General features: G+C 34.4%; 1 protein-coding gene and 1 long non-coding RNA gene across 5 annotated transcripts in view; one reads left to right on the top strand and one right to left on the bottom strand.

Annotated features, from left to right (window-relative positions):
- Positions 1–18,772, bottom strand: part of LOC149078611 (fat-like cadherin-related tumor suppressor homolog) — a 568,053-nt gene that overhangs the window by 241,035 nt on the left and 308,246 nt on the right. The window lies entirely within an intron of this gene.
- Positions 16,961–18,491, top strand: LOC149078612 (uncharacterized). Its single transcript, XR_016193850.1, has 2 exons — positions 16,961–17,088; positions 18,276–18,491. It is a non-coding gene; the product is annotated as an uncharacterized LOC149078612 (long non-coding RNA).

Below are 18,772 nucleotides of genomic sequence, written 5' to 3'. Positions count from 1 at the left end.
AAAAACTTTTTATGTGGACACCCTGTGCTCAAACACCCAGTTATCAGAGAGACCTGTCTCTCCTCACGCCAACAAAAGAAATTCTGGAATTTCAAGTTCAGTATTCGCTGAGATATTTGAACTTAAAAAAAATGGAGTAAATTTTAGGGAAAAAACAGCATAAACTAACGAAACATTATTTTTTCCCATATTTATGCTGATGTTTTTGAAATCATAGTGAATATTGCACGTAGAAACATGAAATTCGTTTTTGGTGGCCTCAAGAGAAAGACGCGGCAACAACTTTCTAATACGAGAACAGGGTATACATAAATATAAAAAGCTGTTTTTTTTATTGTAATAACTATGGCACTCCTTTGCATGACGTGTATCTGAGGTCCACATGTTATGCAGATGCTTTATCTAACTGGAAGTATGCCTCTAGGATCAATGGTTCACCAGTAAATTGCGGTGCCAACTGTGCACCACAATTAGCTTGTGCAGTCATTTTCTGCACTAGCTGTATGTGTACAGGAAATAACCGTGGTGCGACAAAAATGGTTTAAAAAAAATGATCGGAAGAGAAAAAAAAAATAAACGCAACAAATTAGTAAGAGGAGTTATTTGTAGTAGGTGAAGTAAGTTAATTGTAACCATATTTCATTATCGTTATATCCGAGTTCGATGGGATAAAAAGGCGTTATAACACAGGTTCATTAACGTGATTCCAAAGGGAATCAGCCCAGACCGCTTATTCATGTCCTTCTACCTTAGTTTGACTGTATAATTAAATAAGTACGGATAAATATAATAGGATAATATTTTTCATTCTTATTTAAGCAGAGAATTACTTGTGCTCATTATTCCAGTGAATTCCAAGCATCCCAGTACGCTTCACGCTAGTTTAATTAATTACGACCAGAACAACAAACTCCTCGCCATAAAATGGTTATAGGTAGCTCACACAATAATAATTCCAATAATTTTTATTCGGAATTTATTTTTAAATAGCTTTCCCCCGCGCATCTTCCGCCCTTATAACCAATGACAGAAACATTGAAATAACCTCCGACAGAATCTGCCAAAAGAAGTTTCCTGACACTTCTCGGGGAAAATCACTTTCACCCAGTCATTACCCGTGATAAGAAACTCGCATAAATCCTTTGACAGGGCTTTTTGAAAAGCTCTCAAAATGAATAGCGGAAAATTTCCCTTCCCCTTGAGGAGCTTTTACCTGTATCTATCAGGGGGGAAAAAAAAGCAAAGTGATCAAGTGGGGCGAAAAGAGAAGAGTAGTAGAACAGCAACACCAAAGACACACCGTGGGATACATATACTCCCATTCATTCAAGAGCAATCAACGAGAAACTAGTTGATGCCCAATGAACCTTGACAGGGCCAATCCTACGGCAGTACCAGTATGTACTTGTGCCGTGCACTCGCACACGCACACACCTTCTCCATCAGCGTAATTTCACTACCATCCACTTTCTTGTCAGTATTCCTCACAACCCACTCGACACCTCGTGCTCGCTCACACATAATACCCATCACAGAAAAGCAAAGTAGAATCAATATTATCGACAAATTACCTACTTTTACTGGGGGGTTAAGAAAAGAACGTGTATATATAAGCATATTGAGAGAGGGTAAGTAAAAGGAAAAGCACAAAAGGAGAAAAGAAAAACGGGACGCCTTATAACGGTACCAGAGGGGGAAAAAAAATAAGGGACGAGGTAAGAAAAGTACAGTAAACTGGAAAAAATATAGACGAGGAAAACTGGAGAAAAGAAGGCTTTTGGTCAAGGAAGGAAGGAAACGCTGGAGCCGTGTCCCTTAAGGGAGATGATTTATGAAAATGGAAGGTGCCCAGTTTTTGGAGAAGAAAGAGTAAAGCCCCGGCAGAAACTTTAGATAAGAATGGAATAACAAAAAAAAATAAATAAAATAAATAAATATATATATATAAAGGGCAAGGGGAAAAAAAATTGCCAAGGACTCTCACTGTCCCTTCAATATATATAGGGGAAAAACAAAACAAAAAAAAAGGAACCTGCACCACACAACCTCATTCTGGACGAGTTCCAGGCTATTCGGGAAACCTTTAACAATATATTTTTATTTTATTTTATTTTTCTCCTTGTTTTCTTACCTCTCGAATGCTTCTGGAATTTTCATGTGGTTCTGGAAGAGAGAGAAATAAAGGGAGAAGAGAGAAAAAACAAATGGGTGGATTTTTTTTTTGTCCAATTTTTGCTGGTTTTTATTTTTTCCTACTTGCTTGTAACGCTACCAGAAAACACTGCATTTTTTCTTTCTTTCTATCATATGCGAATCGGAGAATTCTATCTGAAATTGACTCGAATATATTTTCTATGTGTCTGATCCCGATGATACCTTCATCGATTCGGTAACAATAGATTTCTGATTGTTTTTTTTTTTCTGGAAAAGGGTAATACAGGTGTCTTTAACCCATGATTTTTTTCTGTGGCCCTCTGACCAATTTCAGAAAATAGCTACTTTACATAGAAAAACGAATTCCGAAAAAACAAACAAAAAAAAAAAACTTTAACCACTTGCCCGTGCCTAGGCAAAACCATCTGGCTATAGATGACCTAGCACGGACATCGTAATCTTTGACCCTAGAGGGCGCTAACGAAAAGTTAACATTTAAGTAAATCTGCACAAACGCTATGGCTTCATGCAACAGCAATATAATGAGATCTACATACATAATCTTGTAATCTAATTACATAGACACATAACCTAGTTCAGTTACATAATCTATCTAAAATAATTAGAACATTTATATTCCATGAAAAAAAAAAGACTCAAATAAGAGCTTTTGAAAAAAAATTTTAAAAAAAGGTAATAAATAAATCAAAATTTTAAGATTTCTTTGAATTACAAAAGATTGAGTATGATTCTCTGTAATTATATATGAATACAGAAGAATGAAAAATATAAAAAAACCCTTATATTTTCTGTACACAAATAATTAAAAACCCTTCAGGCAAGTGGTTAAAGAGCTCTGGACATTAAAAATCTGTACTGTTGTATTCAGAACTGTGAAATACTCTTCTGAGATTCAATAACAAGGTTACGCATTTGATATATTAAAAACCGTCGTTATGAATTCGGGGGGACCCTGAGCAATAAGAGTTTATGAGGCCTATGATTTCATATAGGCTACATGTTTCGAAAGGCCAAATTCAACACTCAAAAAATGCTATACATACATAGATAGCTAAAGAAAAACAACACCTTAATGAAAGAAATAATTTTAGAATTTAAATCTATAGTTTTTTAAATAATAGTTCCGGAATTACCGAAAACAATATTTGCAGAATTATTTTGAGAGTGATTTCCGAATTATTAATTGCAATAATCATGAGAAAAAGTGAGCATTTTTTAAAGAAATAATTTCATGTTTAATTTTGAAAATTTAAAAGGAGTGAAAAAATAATTTCAGGTTTGTTGGCGAATTTCGGAATTAATTAAAGGAATAACAAATTAAAATTAATTAATTAATTGACAGGAAATTTTCGAAAATAAACAAAAACTCGAATTCAATGAAAGAAATCGATCCAGAGTAAATAAGAGTGTTCAATAAATTTGGGGAAATCTGTTTAATAACGGAGAATACCGCAGAATAGTGTCATTAAAAAAAAAAATTGATGAGTAATTTCAGCCCTTTCCAAAATAAGGGGTATTTTTGGAAAAAAAGAGGAGGGGTATTTCTTTTTTTTTTATCAATGAAAAATAACTCTATTAAAATAAAATTTAAATTTGAAGGAGTATTTCACTTAACGAAATTTGCGGGGAATAAAATTTAACTTTGGTGCGTGGATTACGCATCTAGATGCGTATTGCCGAACACTACGTGGTTTGACTTGGTGACCAACGAGCTACGTGGAAAGTTAAATTTGGCCCACGACGTGTATAAGGGCCCCTGCAATGTAACCCCTGCGCTAATAGCTTCCCTTGTTCATCGAGGTGACCCGGAAAGTGAAAGGATGTGGGTTCGATTCCCCACAAGGGCAGTTGAATTTTTTTCTCTCTTTCCTAAATATATCTTCGCATCAGCCAGCTAGCTGTTAAAACTGTCATCTTTTTTTTAATTTCACCAATTTTTCTAAACTGATAAAATCAGTGATGAAAATCAGGTTTGTTATATAGATTTCCTCTTAAAAAAAATTTATTTGCTCCAAATCAATATGGGTTTTTATAAGGACTCAGTACAGAAGAGGATTCACGAGACTTTAGAAAATTTATTTATAGAAGGATCGAGATGCCTATAAACAAAAAATGTAGCTATTTTTCTTGGTATATCTATGGCATTTCATTCCATAAATCACAAAATTTTAATTATCAAATTATGTCGTACTGGTGTCAGGAAAATCGCTTCTTTAAACGTCAAAAAAAAAATAATGTTGCAATTAACAACTCATTCGGTACTAACCCTAACATCAGTAGAGGAGTTCCTCAGGTATTCTTTTTGGGTTCATTACTTTTCATACATGTTTTGACTGACCAACATGCACTGTGTCTCATCCCCTGCTCTATTGTACGTATTTTATACGTGTTCTTTTCGAACCATGCAATATTCAAGTCATATGCAACGTAAGTTAACGCTCACATATGTAACTAATTAATTACTAGTTTTTTTTATTAATTATTACCTTTTTTAATTAATTATTAGTTTTTTTTCCTTTCGTGATATATGCTTTTATATTGGGTTGCTGTATTTTGGTAATATTTGACGTCCATGTTTTCTATGAGTACCTGGTTTTTTTAGCCACCTCGCTGGGCAATCTGCCTGTTGTGGTCTTTGTGATTGTATTTGTATTTTTAGTCCGGCCCATTTGTGACACTGTAGGCCCCGTTTCGGGGCTCTGTCTGAGTGGGGAGCAGCGAGCTACCTGGAGTTTCGTGGCTTTGGAAAAGTCGGTTTTCGCGCTGCTTAACGGGCATGCACTGTAGGAGTGTTTTACCACGGGGAGGAACTTGTCTGGCCGAGTCACCGGTTGGAATTTTTTCCACATCCTTTGGGGGGAACTGGTCTTATATCGCTTAGGCCAGTGGATCTCAAAGTGGAGATTGCGCAATATTGATGTGTGTCTGGTCTTTGAAGCGGTTATTATTCTTAGAATATTCTGGAGAGCCATGGATACATGTTTGCCAGGGAATGTAGCCAGCGAAAACTAAATTTTGAGAGTATTATAACTCATTGTCATGAAAAACACTAAATTTAGAAATCCATAAAAGGAGATTGAATCGTATTTCCCACCGCTATAAATAGTCACTTTCATCCCCAATTTTACATCACGAATCACTAACAAAACACTATTATTTCTGCTCGCAATTAAGAAAAAAAATCTCTTTAAAAAAAAATCAAATGGCTTAAAAAATTTTCCAAATCATTTATTCAATCTTTCAAGGACGGAAAAATTCGAGAGTAAGAAAGACTTCGTAGATTTCACGCAAATTATCTCCGACAATTCAGCACAGCTTGCGCAAGCTAAGCCAGAAATAGCTAATTGCTCGAAAACACCACGGCAAATAATCATTATATATGCTTGATTAAAGATTCCCAAGAATGTATGTGTGTGTGTGTGAAGTTCAATTACCGCCTAAAAGCAATCCCCCCCCCCCCCCCCGTAACCACTGGAATCTACTTATTCCCACAGTATATAGAATCCTAGTTTGCTTCGACAGCACTGATTCGGCAATCTGAAGGAGGTTGAAGGGATTCGTAAAGATAGAGAGAATACGTTTTGGCAGGTACAATATTTATTTTAAGAGGGTACGCACACACACGCGTAGGTATATGTATGTATGTAAGAGAAACGTTGTAAATACTAATTGAACAAGTAACGCTAAGCATTCATTTCCAGGTCAAGCATGTGGGAGAAGAGAATGGAGGCCGGAAAACAACGGACGATGTTTGCGACAGAAACACCCGGTAACGCTTGTGGCTCCGACGAATAGCGTTCTGCAATCGATCTACTATTCTCTACCACTAGACACTCTACTCTCTCTCTGGCACAGTTCTGTTTGTGAGTGAGTGTGTGTGTAACACTGCTGCTACTGAATTCCGTAGCATCCCTTCACAAGAACATTTCTTTCATCATAAATATCGTATCGCCCTCCGTCTATCTCTCTCTCTCTCTCTCTCTCTCTCTCTCTTTCCTTCAGCATCTTAGCATTCCGAAGGAGAAATGGAATGCGATTTCTTGAGTCGCCTTGTCTTGATATCTTCTCGTCTCCGGATTGCTTATTAGCGACCCGGCATGTTAATGATAGCTGATCTGCTAACCGAATATCCTGGAAAAATAACTCCGTTACATGAACAGTGAGAAATATGACAGGGATAGTTTTTTTTTGGAATTTTTCTGTTGGTTACTCTTTATAAAAACTCTTCCCCCCCCCCCCCGATGTGTGGTTAAGAGTGGATTTGTTTTGATTCGTAATTTTTTTATACAGAATTGAACTTTATTTATAATTTTTAAGGTATCCTTAAAAAAGGACTAACGTAAGGACTACTTTGAAAACGTCATTTTGGAAGAAAATATAGATTTTTATTTTTTATGAAAAAAAACTCTATTCTTTTTTTAATTCCAAAATACGCCTTGTTTTGTTTTAAATGACGTTCGGAATCGAAGTTACGTCCAGTTTAGACTTTACGTCCACGTTAAAGTTAACAACTTTCTATTTCTATTAACGAATTCTATTTTTTTGACAGTTTACTTGACTGCGAAACATGATTTGTAAAATTCTCTTTATTATATCATTACGAAATTTTAATATGATATTATAATATTTTGCTATACAGAGTGTCCTTAAGTGCTAATGCGGCCCTCTATCTCATCAACCGTCAGTCGTAGATGTACAGTTTGAATTTAAAAATGCTCAAGAGGTGTTCAAAAAATTACCCTGTATCAGTTTTAAGAGTGAAAATACATTGTGAAACAAAATAGAAAAAAAATATACATTTTTATATAGTCTTTTTGTTCTCTAACTTCCAATCAGAAAGTGGTTTCAATTGCAAGTTTTTAAGTGCAATATTCGCTAAGATATTTGAATTCAAAAATCTGAGAAAAATTCGGAAAGAACAGCATAAATGCGGGAAAGAAGCATTGCCCGTTAGTCCGTTAGTTTTTGATAAAACTTTTTATAAACGTTTTGGTAAAACTGTTCTTTCATAGGTTTTGTTTGTTTTTGGATTCAAATATATCTCAGTGAATATTGTCTAGAAATATGGAATCTTTTTTCTGAGATAGAGCCTCAAGATTTACAGGGCAATAACTTTCTAATACGAAGTTGGAGGACAAGGGGGGGCTATATAACAATTTATATATATTTTTGTTATACACTCTATTTTCACTCTCAAAACTATTACAGGTTGATTTTTGATTGCCTTCTGAGAATTTTTTAAAATGGATTAATACCACTACGACGGACGGTGAAAATTTGAAAAGAACTAAATATAAAAAAGAAGTGAAAGATGAAAGCCGTATTAGCACTTACAGGACACCCTGTATATTTTTAAGGGTATGAATTAAAAAATCTAAGGTCTATCACAGACATATGTCTAATTACGGTGTTTTATAGACGATATGTAGAATGAAATTTTTAAAAAAAATCGCAAGTACATTAACAAGTTTGAATGTAATTTATGAGCATGTCATACAATCCTTCAAATTTTGGTTCATAACGTGCACTATAATTACCTGAATATACTGTAAAAATAACAAAACATTCCATTCATATAATTATTTACAATCATGCTTCTAATGTCACACGAATTTTGCTTAGAATTGACGTAAAAGTGACCTTTCATAGAAAGTGACATTTAAGTGGTCCACAATGTGTTGTTTTCATATTTTGTGACACTTTCTATGAAAAATATGTTATTAAAGTTCACTCTGGTACCATTTTATAGAAAAGTGTTTTCAAAACGCCTTGATGGAAAAGGAAGTGAGAATTCTAAAAAATTCAAAAAACAACCGAAATGGATAGTCTGAAAACTTCTCAAAATGCATTGAACATCTTAAGAAATAAGAAAAATACGGATTCAATATTCTGAAAAGTTCAAAGAAATATATTAAATAAAATTTTTAAAATTTCTAAAAATATACGGAATTGAAATTTGAATAAAAATTTTAAATGAAATATAGTAAAAATACTGCAAATTTATTAATTAAAATGCATAAAATTTTTTCGAAAATTATTTATATATATTAGATGAAAATTCAAACAATTTAAATTTTTTAACATTCAAAATTATCTAAAATGGAAATACTGAAAACATAAAAATATATACACGAAATTAAAATTCCGATAGAGAATTAAAAATAGTAACGAAGTGAAAATTTGAAAAAACTAAATATAAAAATGAAGTGAAAGATGTGGAAAGTAAAAATTATTTTTAACAAAGATTGGGGAAAATGAAAAATTTAGGGAAATAATAATTCTGAAATACTTTCACGAAAGGAAATCTGGGAAATTTAAAAAAAAGATTTTTAAGATGAAAAAATTACATAAAATATGAATTATGGAAAATTTAAGAACTATAAAAAAGTAAAAATTCGGAAACCTGAAAAATTGATAAAATTTATATATATATATGAATGGGCTATTCTTGAAATTTTATAGTCATTTGACATTAAAATGAATTCATGAAATTAATTTTCCACTTCGAAATTTCTCGTGTGTTTTTTCGGTATTTTCTAAAATTACTTCAAATCGACATTTAATTTCCAATGAAAAAACGTGTAAATTTTGGACGGTATGCATCAGGGAAAGGGGAATGCCCGAGTGACGTGGTGGTAAAATGCTCGTCTATCATCGTGAAGCTTGCTGTCCCGGTTTCGAACCCGTGGAAGGATATAGATTAGATATTTTCCTTAACTAACTTGAGGCGACCACCGACAGACAGCGCCTTCATTTCAAACTCATCTCATTAATAACCGTAAATTGCAATATAAAGTTCTAGCCAGAGTTGGTGACGTAGTAGCAAAAAGGCTATATACATATGTAATAAATATAATTAGCAACATTCATTGTATGATCCAGGACGGTGAACTCGAATGTAATGTTGGTTTTTTGCTGGTGGCGTGTGGAGAAAGCCAACGTTACAATACCGATAACGTTGTTATGAATTCTCTTATCTTCCTCATTCTTAGTTTAATTTAATTTGATTTTCATCGTAAAATATGTGCAGTGCACGTGTCATGTACGGGTAAAAATAATTAATTGGGTTGAGAAAATTATATATTTTTCCATATTTATCAGACTTTCCAAAAGTATTTGGAAATTACGCATAATCGTCGGTAAAAGTTATAAATGTAGTGAAATTTAGTCAAACTTTCTTCATCGACACAATTGGTGACTATGGAACTATTGGTGTAACCTCTTTTACAGTAACATACATACTAACATCAAAATGTATTCAAACCAATCCCGAAAGAAGCCACTCGCTGTAAAAATAATGTCATATAAATGAAAGTCGTATGAACGAGGTTTCGTTGTACATCGTTCCTCCGATAGCGGACATAAATTTCTGTCCCATGGTTGTCGGTAATTTAGAGGCTCTACTGTAAAAACTCGACATTGACAAGCTACTCTCTCTACTTATCCTTCTCAGTACATCTCGAACTACTCTATACGTAATAGTGATCAGCTGATAACACCATCAGTTAATTGGACTTCATGAATCACACACATAATGCTTAATAAATAATTATTCCAACTCGTGTGTATGTCTCTATCGAACCGCGGAAAATAATAACCTAAAAAAAACACTATCGGCTTCAGTCAATCAGTAAATTGAAGTATTGGAAACGATAAGAGAACATATTTCGACTGGAATGTGACCGAATAAGTGATTTAAAGGAAATTAAAAAGGACGTCATTTGATATATACGTATAGTCATACATGGAAAAAAAATGAACGGAGCCCCTCTCACATTCACTCGTGTCATGGACAGGCCAAGCATAGCACTTCAATGCCCTTGCTCAACGCTCTCTGGCACTCGAAACAGTTGGACGTGACTGATGCTGGGGGAAAAAAAAACAAAATTCTCTTATCGTCATCATTACCATCACCCACGAGGACACGAATATCATCATCATCATCATCACCACCGTCATCAACAGCATTACAAGTGGCAAATATACCTTACACGGCATCTCAGCACCCTATTTTTTTTTTCTGTATCTGGAGTGGTTTCATTTTCTTTTGACTGCTGGCCAACAAATGCTATTGCTACGTATAATAACGACTAGTATAGGACGGTTGGGGGGAAATGAAAATCCTATAAGGAACCGTGGAAAAGTACGGAGAGAGTAGAAAAAATGTAGAAAAAGCTACTGACTCTGCAGGAGAAAAAAAAAGTATCGAGATGGGAGGGATATAATGGTGTCTCACCAATGTAGAGTTTATCTATCCATCCAAACTGAAGGAGATTTTTCTCAGTCTTTTTCCTCTTACAGTGGAGTGGCTGTTGCTGACAGTTCGGACAGTTTCCTGGGCGTCTGACGTCAAGGTCTTTTTTTGTGATTGAGGGTCTTCAACGAATTCACAGAAACCTTCTTATAACGAGATATGGGACCAGCTGAACTTTCACGAATTTGTCTGCATCCCTACGATGAAGCTGATTCGGTAAGAAATATATAAGCAGAAGAGCGACACATCATCTCCACAACACACACACACACAAGAAGAAACTCTAGAAGATTTTTATTTATTCGCTTGTGATATCGTGAACGATAAATTGGAATACATCAACTATCACCGGTGGAAATGCTGGTTGAAAAATCTGTGCCTTTCTATTTCGCTGGACGGAAAAAAGGATTTCTTTGGCATCATCTTCAAATCAAGATGATTGCAATCGAGGGAATTCAGTTCTTTTTTTGGCGATTTTTCTTCAAGATATCAAACGACCTCTACGAATTAATCCTTATATGTGTGTGTACGTTGTTCGATAGCGACGCTCAATGTACAAATACAAAAATAGAAACCATAACAGGAAAATTGCCCAACAAGGTGGCTACTTTACCAAACACCAACTCCGGCCGCATTGCTATGTTGCAATTTAATGCCATTAATGAGTTGGGTTGGAAATTAATTCGTCATCTATCGGTGGTCAACTCAAGCTCGTGAGGGAAAATATTATCTATGCAACAGGGTGGTGGAAAAAATAACAATAAAAAATTAGAACTAGAAAAACGCGCCTAAAATTATGGTTGTCATAGATCTAACTACAGTTACCTACAAATAATAAGCTAGAAAAAATATCTAAACAACTAAAATACCTCCCCATAGAAATATGGTTGTCATTCTTTAAATATGGATAACTTCTCGATTACTCCCACCCACATTATCATATTTCCTCTTGAAGGTTTCTCTCGTGGTGGAGAATTCATGACTTTAGAAGGTAAACTATTCCGTGCATTTACAACAGTGTTCGATAAAAACTCTTTGCGATACAACAATGTGGGGATTATCCCTAACTAATCGAAACTGGTGTCCCTCGAGTTGAAACATTTGAAAGACGGCGTGTAACAATATATTTTAGGATCCATCTATCATTCCCTTCGCACCCCCTTCAACCAAGCCTATATCCTTCTGAAGATGAGTCTCCAAAACCGAGCTGCGTACTCTAGGACATAAAGAACTAAACCTCGGAAAAGCAGAAGGATGGCTCTAGGGAGAACACGACGAGACAGACCTTTTAATGAATCAAACCGAACATTCTGTTTGCTTTTTTTGACCACCGCGTAACATTGTTCAGAAAACCTAAGCCGCTCGTCAATGAGAATTACAAAATCGGTGAGCCTAGTTGCATCCAGAATAGATTTACTATTTCGCTCGTAAGTGAAACGTGGAACCAAAATGAGTGACCCATGCTCTTGTCAACGATAAAGGTCATGTTCCTTTCATTTGCTCATGTTGCAATCCTATTTAAGTTGGACTGGAGGAGCAGCTCCCTATCGTTTTGATTCCCAACTACACCCATTAATTTAACGTCATCCGCAAATTTTCTGACAATCCCATTAATTTCCTGATAGAGTTTATCGATAAAAATTGAGAAGAGTGTAGGGTGTAAGGACACTTCCCTGAGGGACTTCACGTGTGACATCTGTACAATCAAAAATTACCCGTTTACCATAACACCCTGTGACCTATCCTGTAACCACCAATTCTATCAGGTACAATAATCCCCCCCCCCAACAATACCAATCTCATGTAAAAAAGCTTGAAGAGTTTACCATGTTGGACCCGTGGTTTTTTTTTTAATGTCTGAAATGTCTGAGTCAAAAAGTATCAGTTTTAGCATTATTCTGACTCGAAAAACACACAAAAAAAACGACACACTAAGTGTAGCATAAATGTGGTCCAGTGGTTCTTAACATTTTTATTGGACCATATCCCTTGTGAGCTTTGATTAACAAAATCCCACACCCTCAGTAAAGTTAAATTTACATAATCACACCTCTTCAAGAACCATGTCATAAAACGTTTTTCTCAACTCACACTCCTGAAATTGCTTTTCTGCACCCCATTGGCGAAGATAAACGACTGGTTAGGTTTTAAACCACCGATCTAGTCTAATAATAGTACTTGAAATAATAATCTACTCCAAAAATATCTGTTCAAACAATGGTTTAGTTCAATAATAGTTCTTCGAACATTCATCTATTCCGATAAAGGCTTTTAAACAATGATCTAGTTCAGTAATGTCTTCAAACAATCATGTAGTCCAATAGAAGCCAATAATGACCCGTGAAACAACGAACTAGTCTAATAAGTGTTCTCAAACAATGATTTAGTGTAGTAATACGCAATGGTGTAGTAACACAATAATCCCTCCAATAAACAATTATATCACCTAATGATTGCTCTTCAAACAATAATCTCGCCAATAATAGTTCTGCAAACAATAATCTCGCCCTTCAGATTGTATTTCACCTAACAAGCCACTCCGAATGGAGTGGCGAAAAGATACTCGTCTACCACAGTGTCGGTTGCTGTGAGGTCCCAGGTTTCATTCGGGGGAAGAATATAAATAACAAGATATTATTTCTAACAATCTCGGGGCGACCACCGAGATATGACAACTTCATTTCCAACCCAACTCTTTAACGGCATTAAGTTGCAATTTAGCGTTGGTGTGTGGTGAAGTATTAGTTCACTTAACAATGAATGACTTCTCAAAATAATTGTTGCCAGTAATAACCTTTATGAATTCTTAGATAAAACCTTTTATTTAACATTTTAGATAGAAATTTTTTTAGAACCACATAAGACATCAAAGAACAACTAAATCATTCAGTAAACAACAAAGAAAACTAAAATGTCATGTTGAAAAATGTTGTGTTCATTGAGAAAAATGACATCGCGCATATTATTTCCTATATTAACACCTTAAAGCTCCCACATAGAACAGGCTTACCAGACTGTAAGCCAGGATGAATCTACCTTATTTTGTGTTTTTACACTCGAAACCTTTCAGACCCTTGCATACACAAAAATGGGGTGGTCGCTTTTTCTCACTGTAGAATTTTTTTTTTACCTCATTGAGGTAAGACCTGACTTAAATAATTCAGCCCTTGTGCAAGTTTTAAATTAGAAATATGGTGAATATGAATTTTTTGGGAGCTTCCATCAAAGGACAGCACTTAAAGTTGAACTTTCGGAGTTTTTTATGATGGCCGCCAAGAGAAAATGCCCCTGGGGAAAAGTGTGATTTATTGCATAAAACTTAGTTATAAAGTTCTGAAAAAATGTATGTGAAGATGAATATACCCGGCGTCATCTTGAGTAAAAAATTTTGAATGTGGTGAATATTCTTTGCTTATGAATCTCCCAAAAAAAATTGAAACAAATAAAGATTTGCTGACATTTATATTTTTAATGTATTTTCTTGAATTTTTCTTGTATTTTTCATCAAAAATGCAGAAACATCTAGAAAATTGCATAAACTGTATACTCGGGTCTGAAAGGGACAAATTTAAGAAAGGGAGTGTGAACAACCCTACCTGCAGGATGGAATAACTACCCCTACATCACCTAAGAAAAATAATAATTTGATCAAAACCTTCTCCTTCTTAAAAATCTTGGAAACATATTTATAAATAATTTGATATAAATTCTTATAAAGCTAGTAAATATATCTCCGGTCCTAGGAACTTTTCAATGGTAATTTTTCCCTCTTTATTACGGAACATTATCCATAAACAAACGCCCATACAATAAGCAACGAATGGAAAAATACTCGAATGAAATTTAGAAGAAATAAAGATAAGAAATTCTTACGTGTTTAATATCACGAACCAATATGAAATAATTTTATATGTATTTTTTTCCTACCAGATCGTGTTTTTCCTCACCTCTAACACGAGAACCAACCATCACAAAAGATCCAATGAATTTCACGAAAAAAAAAAATCATACCATACCCATACAGAAAACAAAATCATGCACGAATCGAATCCCAGAATACGAACATACACAAACACCATACGTGTATATATAGATTCAGTAAAAAAACCCCCGCAAAATTGGTTCCAGAACCGAAAAACATATTCAACATTTCCCTTCGGACTGGATGAAAGTTTTCGGCGGCAACAAAATAATAACAATATACACACGGTATAATATTTTCTTGGCAGTGTATAGCTGTGTGTTGTTGTTGTACACATTGCATTAAGGGCGCCGCCACCTACTTACTATACCAGGGCGTTACTGAAAGAAAATTATTATTTCCCCCCCCCCACCCCCACTCATGAGAGGGATAGAAAAATTGAATAAAATAGGAAAAACTTGGGAAAAGTACAGTATACAAAACGCTCGTACGAATTTCAAATGATAACAATAATAAAAACAGAATCAATTTTTATATATTATTATTATTATTATTATTCCGAAACTTTCGTTGAGTCTGTAATGGAAAAATATACCAGAATTGTTCGGATGGAAAAAGTTGTGTGATGGTGAAATAATAATAATGGAGACTATACCCGGAGGCCTTAAAAAAATGTGCCTTTGGAATAAGGGCATTTGATGGAATCTATTCAATATTATTTTTTATTATTATTGGTTTTATTTATTCATTTTTTTTGCTATTATTTCGTCTAAAACATGTCGTAAAACCAGAAATTTCCAAATATATATGTATATATATATACCTATGAATGCATTATTTCTGGAAATAAAAGATGGGGATTCTCTGAATCGTTTTGATTCGATGTTAGTATTTCTATAGCCATTACGGTTAATACGTGGTTGTTAATTCTCTTATTCATAGTCGGTATTTTTTTTGGGATAAAAAATGTAGTTCTATAAAAATTGGTTGGATTTCTTTTGTTTTTTTGTCTAAATTACTTCCTGGATTTTTTTTTAGCGCTGTTGATTTTGCTGTCTGGAGCGAACAAAAATTAATTACAATACTGTGGTTCTACTATTGAGGTGGCTCTTCTCAGTCACCTCGTTGGGCATTTTGCCTTTTGTGGCGTTGTATTTGTACTGGAAATTAGCAATTTCCTGTCGATAATTTCTTTTAGTATCATTTCGTGAGTAAATATTTGTTCCAGGTTATATTTATGAACTTGGAAATTGAAATTATATTGATTTTATAAAATGTGTATGGTACGGTAAAAGTGATAAATTCGTAGTATTGTGGGATAACCGGTTATTATGCATAATCGTCGAGCATGTCGGTAAGTTTGATAAATCTCCCTGAAAATTAATCACTTTTACCGGCGATTATGCACAATAACGAACAAAGCGTAGCGTCGTTGTTGAACATGATAAGTCGTAAAATATGGTATACTATACGTGATAATTCATAAATGTATTACTTATACATGTATCATTATATGGGAGTTCTGTGGTTCCCAACTTCAAGTCGTGAATGCGAGCCGATCTCCCATTTAAAAAGTCTCGCAACAGAACTACAAACAGTACAAATGTAATTCAATCATAACACGTCACTCACTCCATTTCTGAAATATAGATGGCGACACTGAAAAACCAAACAGAACACTACATACGCTCTCAGACTGTTAGGTACTTACACAGTTACACTTCCGGTACAACTCAATACGCAGTAAATCGCCCATAGATGGTGATAGACCTGAGTTGTACTCGATTGGAAAGAAAAAAATATTTGGTGTGGCCATCTATTTTTCAAATGGGAAAATACCAGAATTTTTCGGATGGAAAGAGCTGTGTGATGAGAAGGCATCGTAAAATAATAAATAGTGGAAACTATACCCTGAGGCCTTAAAAATATGGTTTTAGAATATTTTTGTACTTCAGGAGGGGCTGTCCTTTAATGGAATCTATTCAATATTATTATTATTATTATTGGTTTTACTTTTCTGTTAATTTTTTTTCCCATGAATGTATTAATTTATGAAATAAAAGATAAAAATTCTAAATTCGTTTCTATTCGATGCAGTATTTTATAGCCATTACTGTAAGTGTGTGGATGCAAATTCTGTTATTTGCAGTCAATTCGGAATAAAAAAGGTAATTTTATAATAATCGAGTATTTTTTTCTCTATAAATTACTTCCCGGATTTTTTAAGCGCTGCTGATTCTGTTCGTGGAGCGAATAAAAATTAATTTTAATGCTGGAAATTAGCAATTTCCTGACGACAGTTTTTTTAATCATTTCGTAAGTAAATTGTTGTTAAAAGCGATTTAAAAATCTAAAATCTTCAATGTGTTTAAAATGTATAAAAATATTAGTAAGCCTTTTACGTTTGACAGTGCTGCTCTCAAAAAGAGCAACACTTTTATTTATTTATTTCTTTATATTCTTCATTATATTATAATTTCTTATATTTTTTCAAATAATATTGTATATTTTGAGCTCGTTTCGGCATTGATGCTTCTAAGCAAATCCTAAAGATTCGATTTTTATTTGTGTGATGTTCATGAAGTATTTATAATACCAGCAGGATGGATCAAAGATACACATGTCTTCTATTTGTTGCCAAGCCAAGCAAGAATGGTTTCTGACCCTTGCATTTTGGAGGGAAACATCATGTGTGGAGAAGACATATTGTTGTGCACTCTTAAACGATGATGGAAAAGTAAGTTATCAAACAATAAATGGCATTCTTATACTGTTCGAATGTAAGCAAATCTCATAAATACAGTATGTTAATCATGAAGTGCAACATCCCATATTTCTTTTAATTATCGACAATAAATTTTATTTTGTCATGTAGCGCCATTCAAGGTACCTAATTTGCTTAATATTACCCTTCAAAATTTTATCTCTTGTGGATATTTCAATGCTTTTCAATTAAGAGGTTAAAGTAACTGACTACTACTACTTAACCGTACATGCACCTCCTACACATTCCTCTGCGGAATTTCCAACGAATCAGTACATGCCGGAATGCGTGTTCTGAGTGTATGTATGGTCCTAACACATTTAAGCTGTCAGAGCTTTGCTTGTTTCGTGTTCTTGCTGCTGCAGCCCCCATCTGTCTTCCGTATTTTGAAGTGAAGAGAAATTTTGTTCCAATGTTCCATCACATACCACGAAGATTTCAAGTTTATATCAAGAGTGGAAGAGTAGATCGACTTTGCCGAAGAATAAAATGCATTAGGAGCTCCTAATGCGTGTTCATAATGCATTAGGAGTTTTTGAAATTTTTCGTGTATTCGCCTTATTCGTTGGTGAAAATACACGAAAAATTACAAAAAAAACTCCTGAAGTAACTGATTGCATGGGGGCACAGTGAAAAGCCCTCAATACTGTCCTGTGAATAGATAAAATGAGACCATATCAGAACTTTCATTCGGATAAACTTATCGAGAGGAGATTGTTTAAAAAATAATAATTGTTGCGGGGAAATGTTTTTAAAGTTATTGTTTGAAACCATTTTTTTTATAAAGAGACATTGACCAGAGTGGTAAATGTTTGAAACCTTCATGGATTTTCCGAGATAGATTACACACTCCAGGTATATCCCAATCAGCCAAACGGTTTCATACTGAAATAATTTGAGCTAAATCAGAGAACTATGGTTGCTTCCGGCAAGTTTGTGCAGGTTCGAGACGTTCAAGTATATCAATTAATTATTTTTATCTTGACATAAACAATAGCGGTTCGACTTAACCGTAATATCGGTACACGGTGATTATAGCCGCTTACAACACTCAATAAATAATATATATATGACTTCCTTGAAATACAAAACCTAACCAGACAACGACTACTACGGCCCAGATTTAAGTACTATAAAATCTCATATATCATTCGTTTCAGGCATGACATCCTTGAAATCAAAAGAGAACAACAACAACTTCAAAGAACCAGTAATGATGATTCGGTCAGTATTTTACAGCCATTGTTTCATCATTACATCGTGTCGACCTTCGAAGCAACCAGAGCGAAGAAAAGGTTACGACTTTTAAGCTGGCGTAACCAATAATAATAACAACAATAATAACCGTGCTTTTAAGCTCGGTCGAGATTAAAGGAGTTTGAATACTATCATTATGGGACGGACACTCTAGCCGACCTTGGAATACCGAAACAGTATCTGTACCTCGAAGCATAGACAATGGATCATCCACAAAAGACAAAGCACGACAAACGAAAGCTCAACCTCTTGTATATAGAACAAACGAGTGTTTTAACTGGTTCGATTGCTTCATCTGGAGCAATACAAATACGCCAACAATAGCCAAGAAAAAGATATTTCCAAGAAGAGCAGATTTCAAACAAAAACTTTCAGCATAAAGTAATGAAATTGTTGTCTC

The sequence above is a fragment of the Pholcus phalangioides genome, unplaced genomic scaffold (assembly GCF_987345545.1).
Source record: "Pholcus phalangioides strain wild (caught in Gottingen) unplaced genomic scaffold, Ppha-v1.0 ptg000013l_1, whole genome shotgun sequence".
NCBI lineage: Eukaryota > Metazoa > Arthropoda > Arachnida > Araneae > Pholcidae > Pholcus > Pholcus phalangioides.
This window is presented reverse-complemented; position numbering and strand designations above follow the sequence as displayed.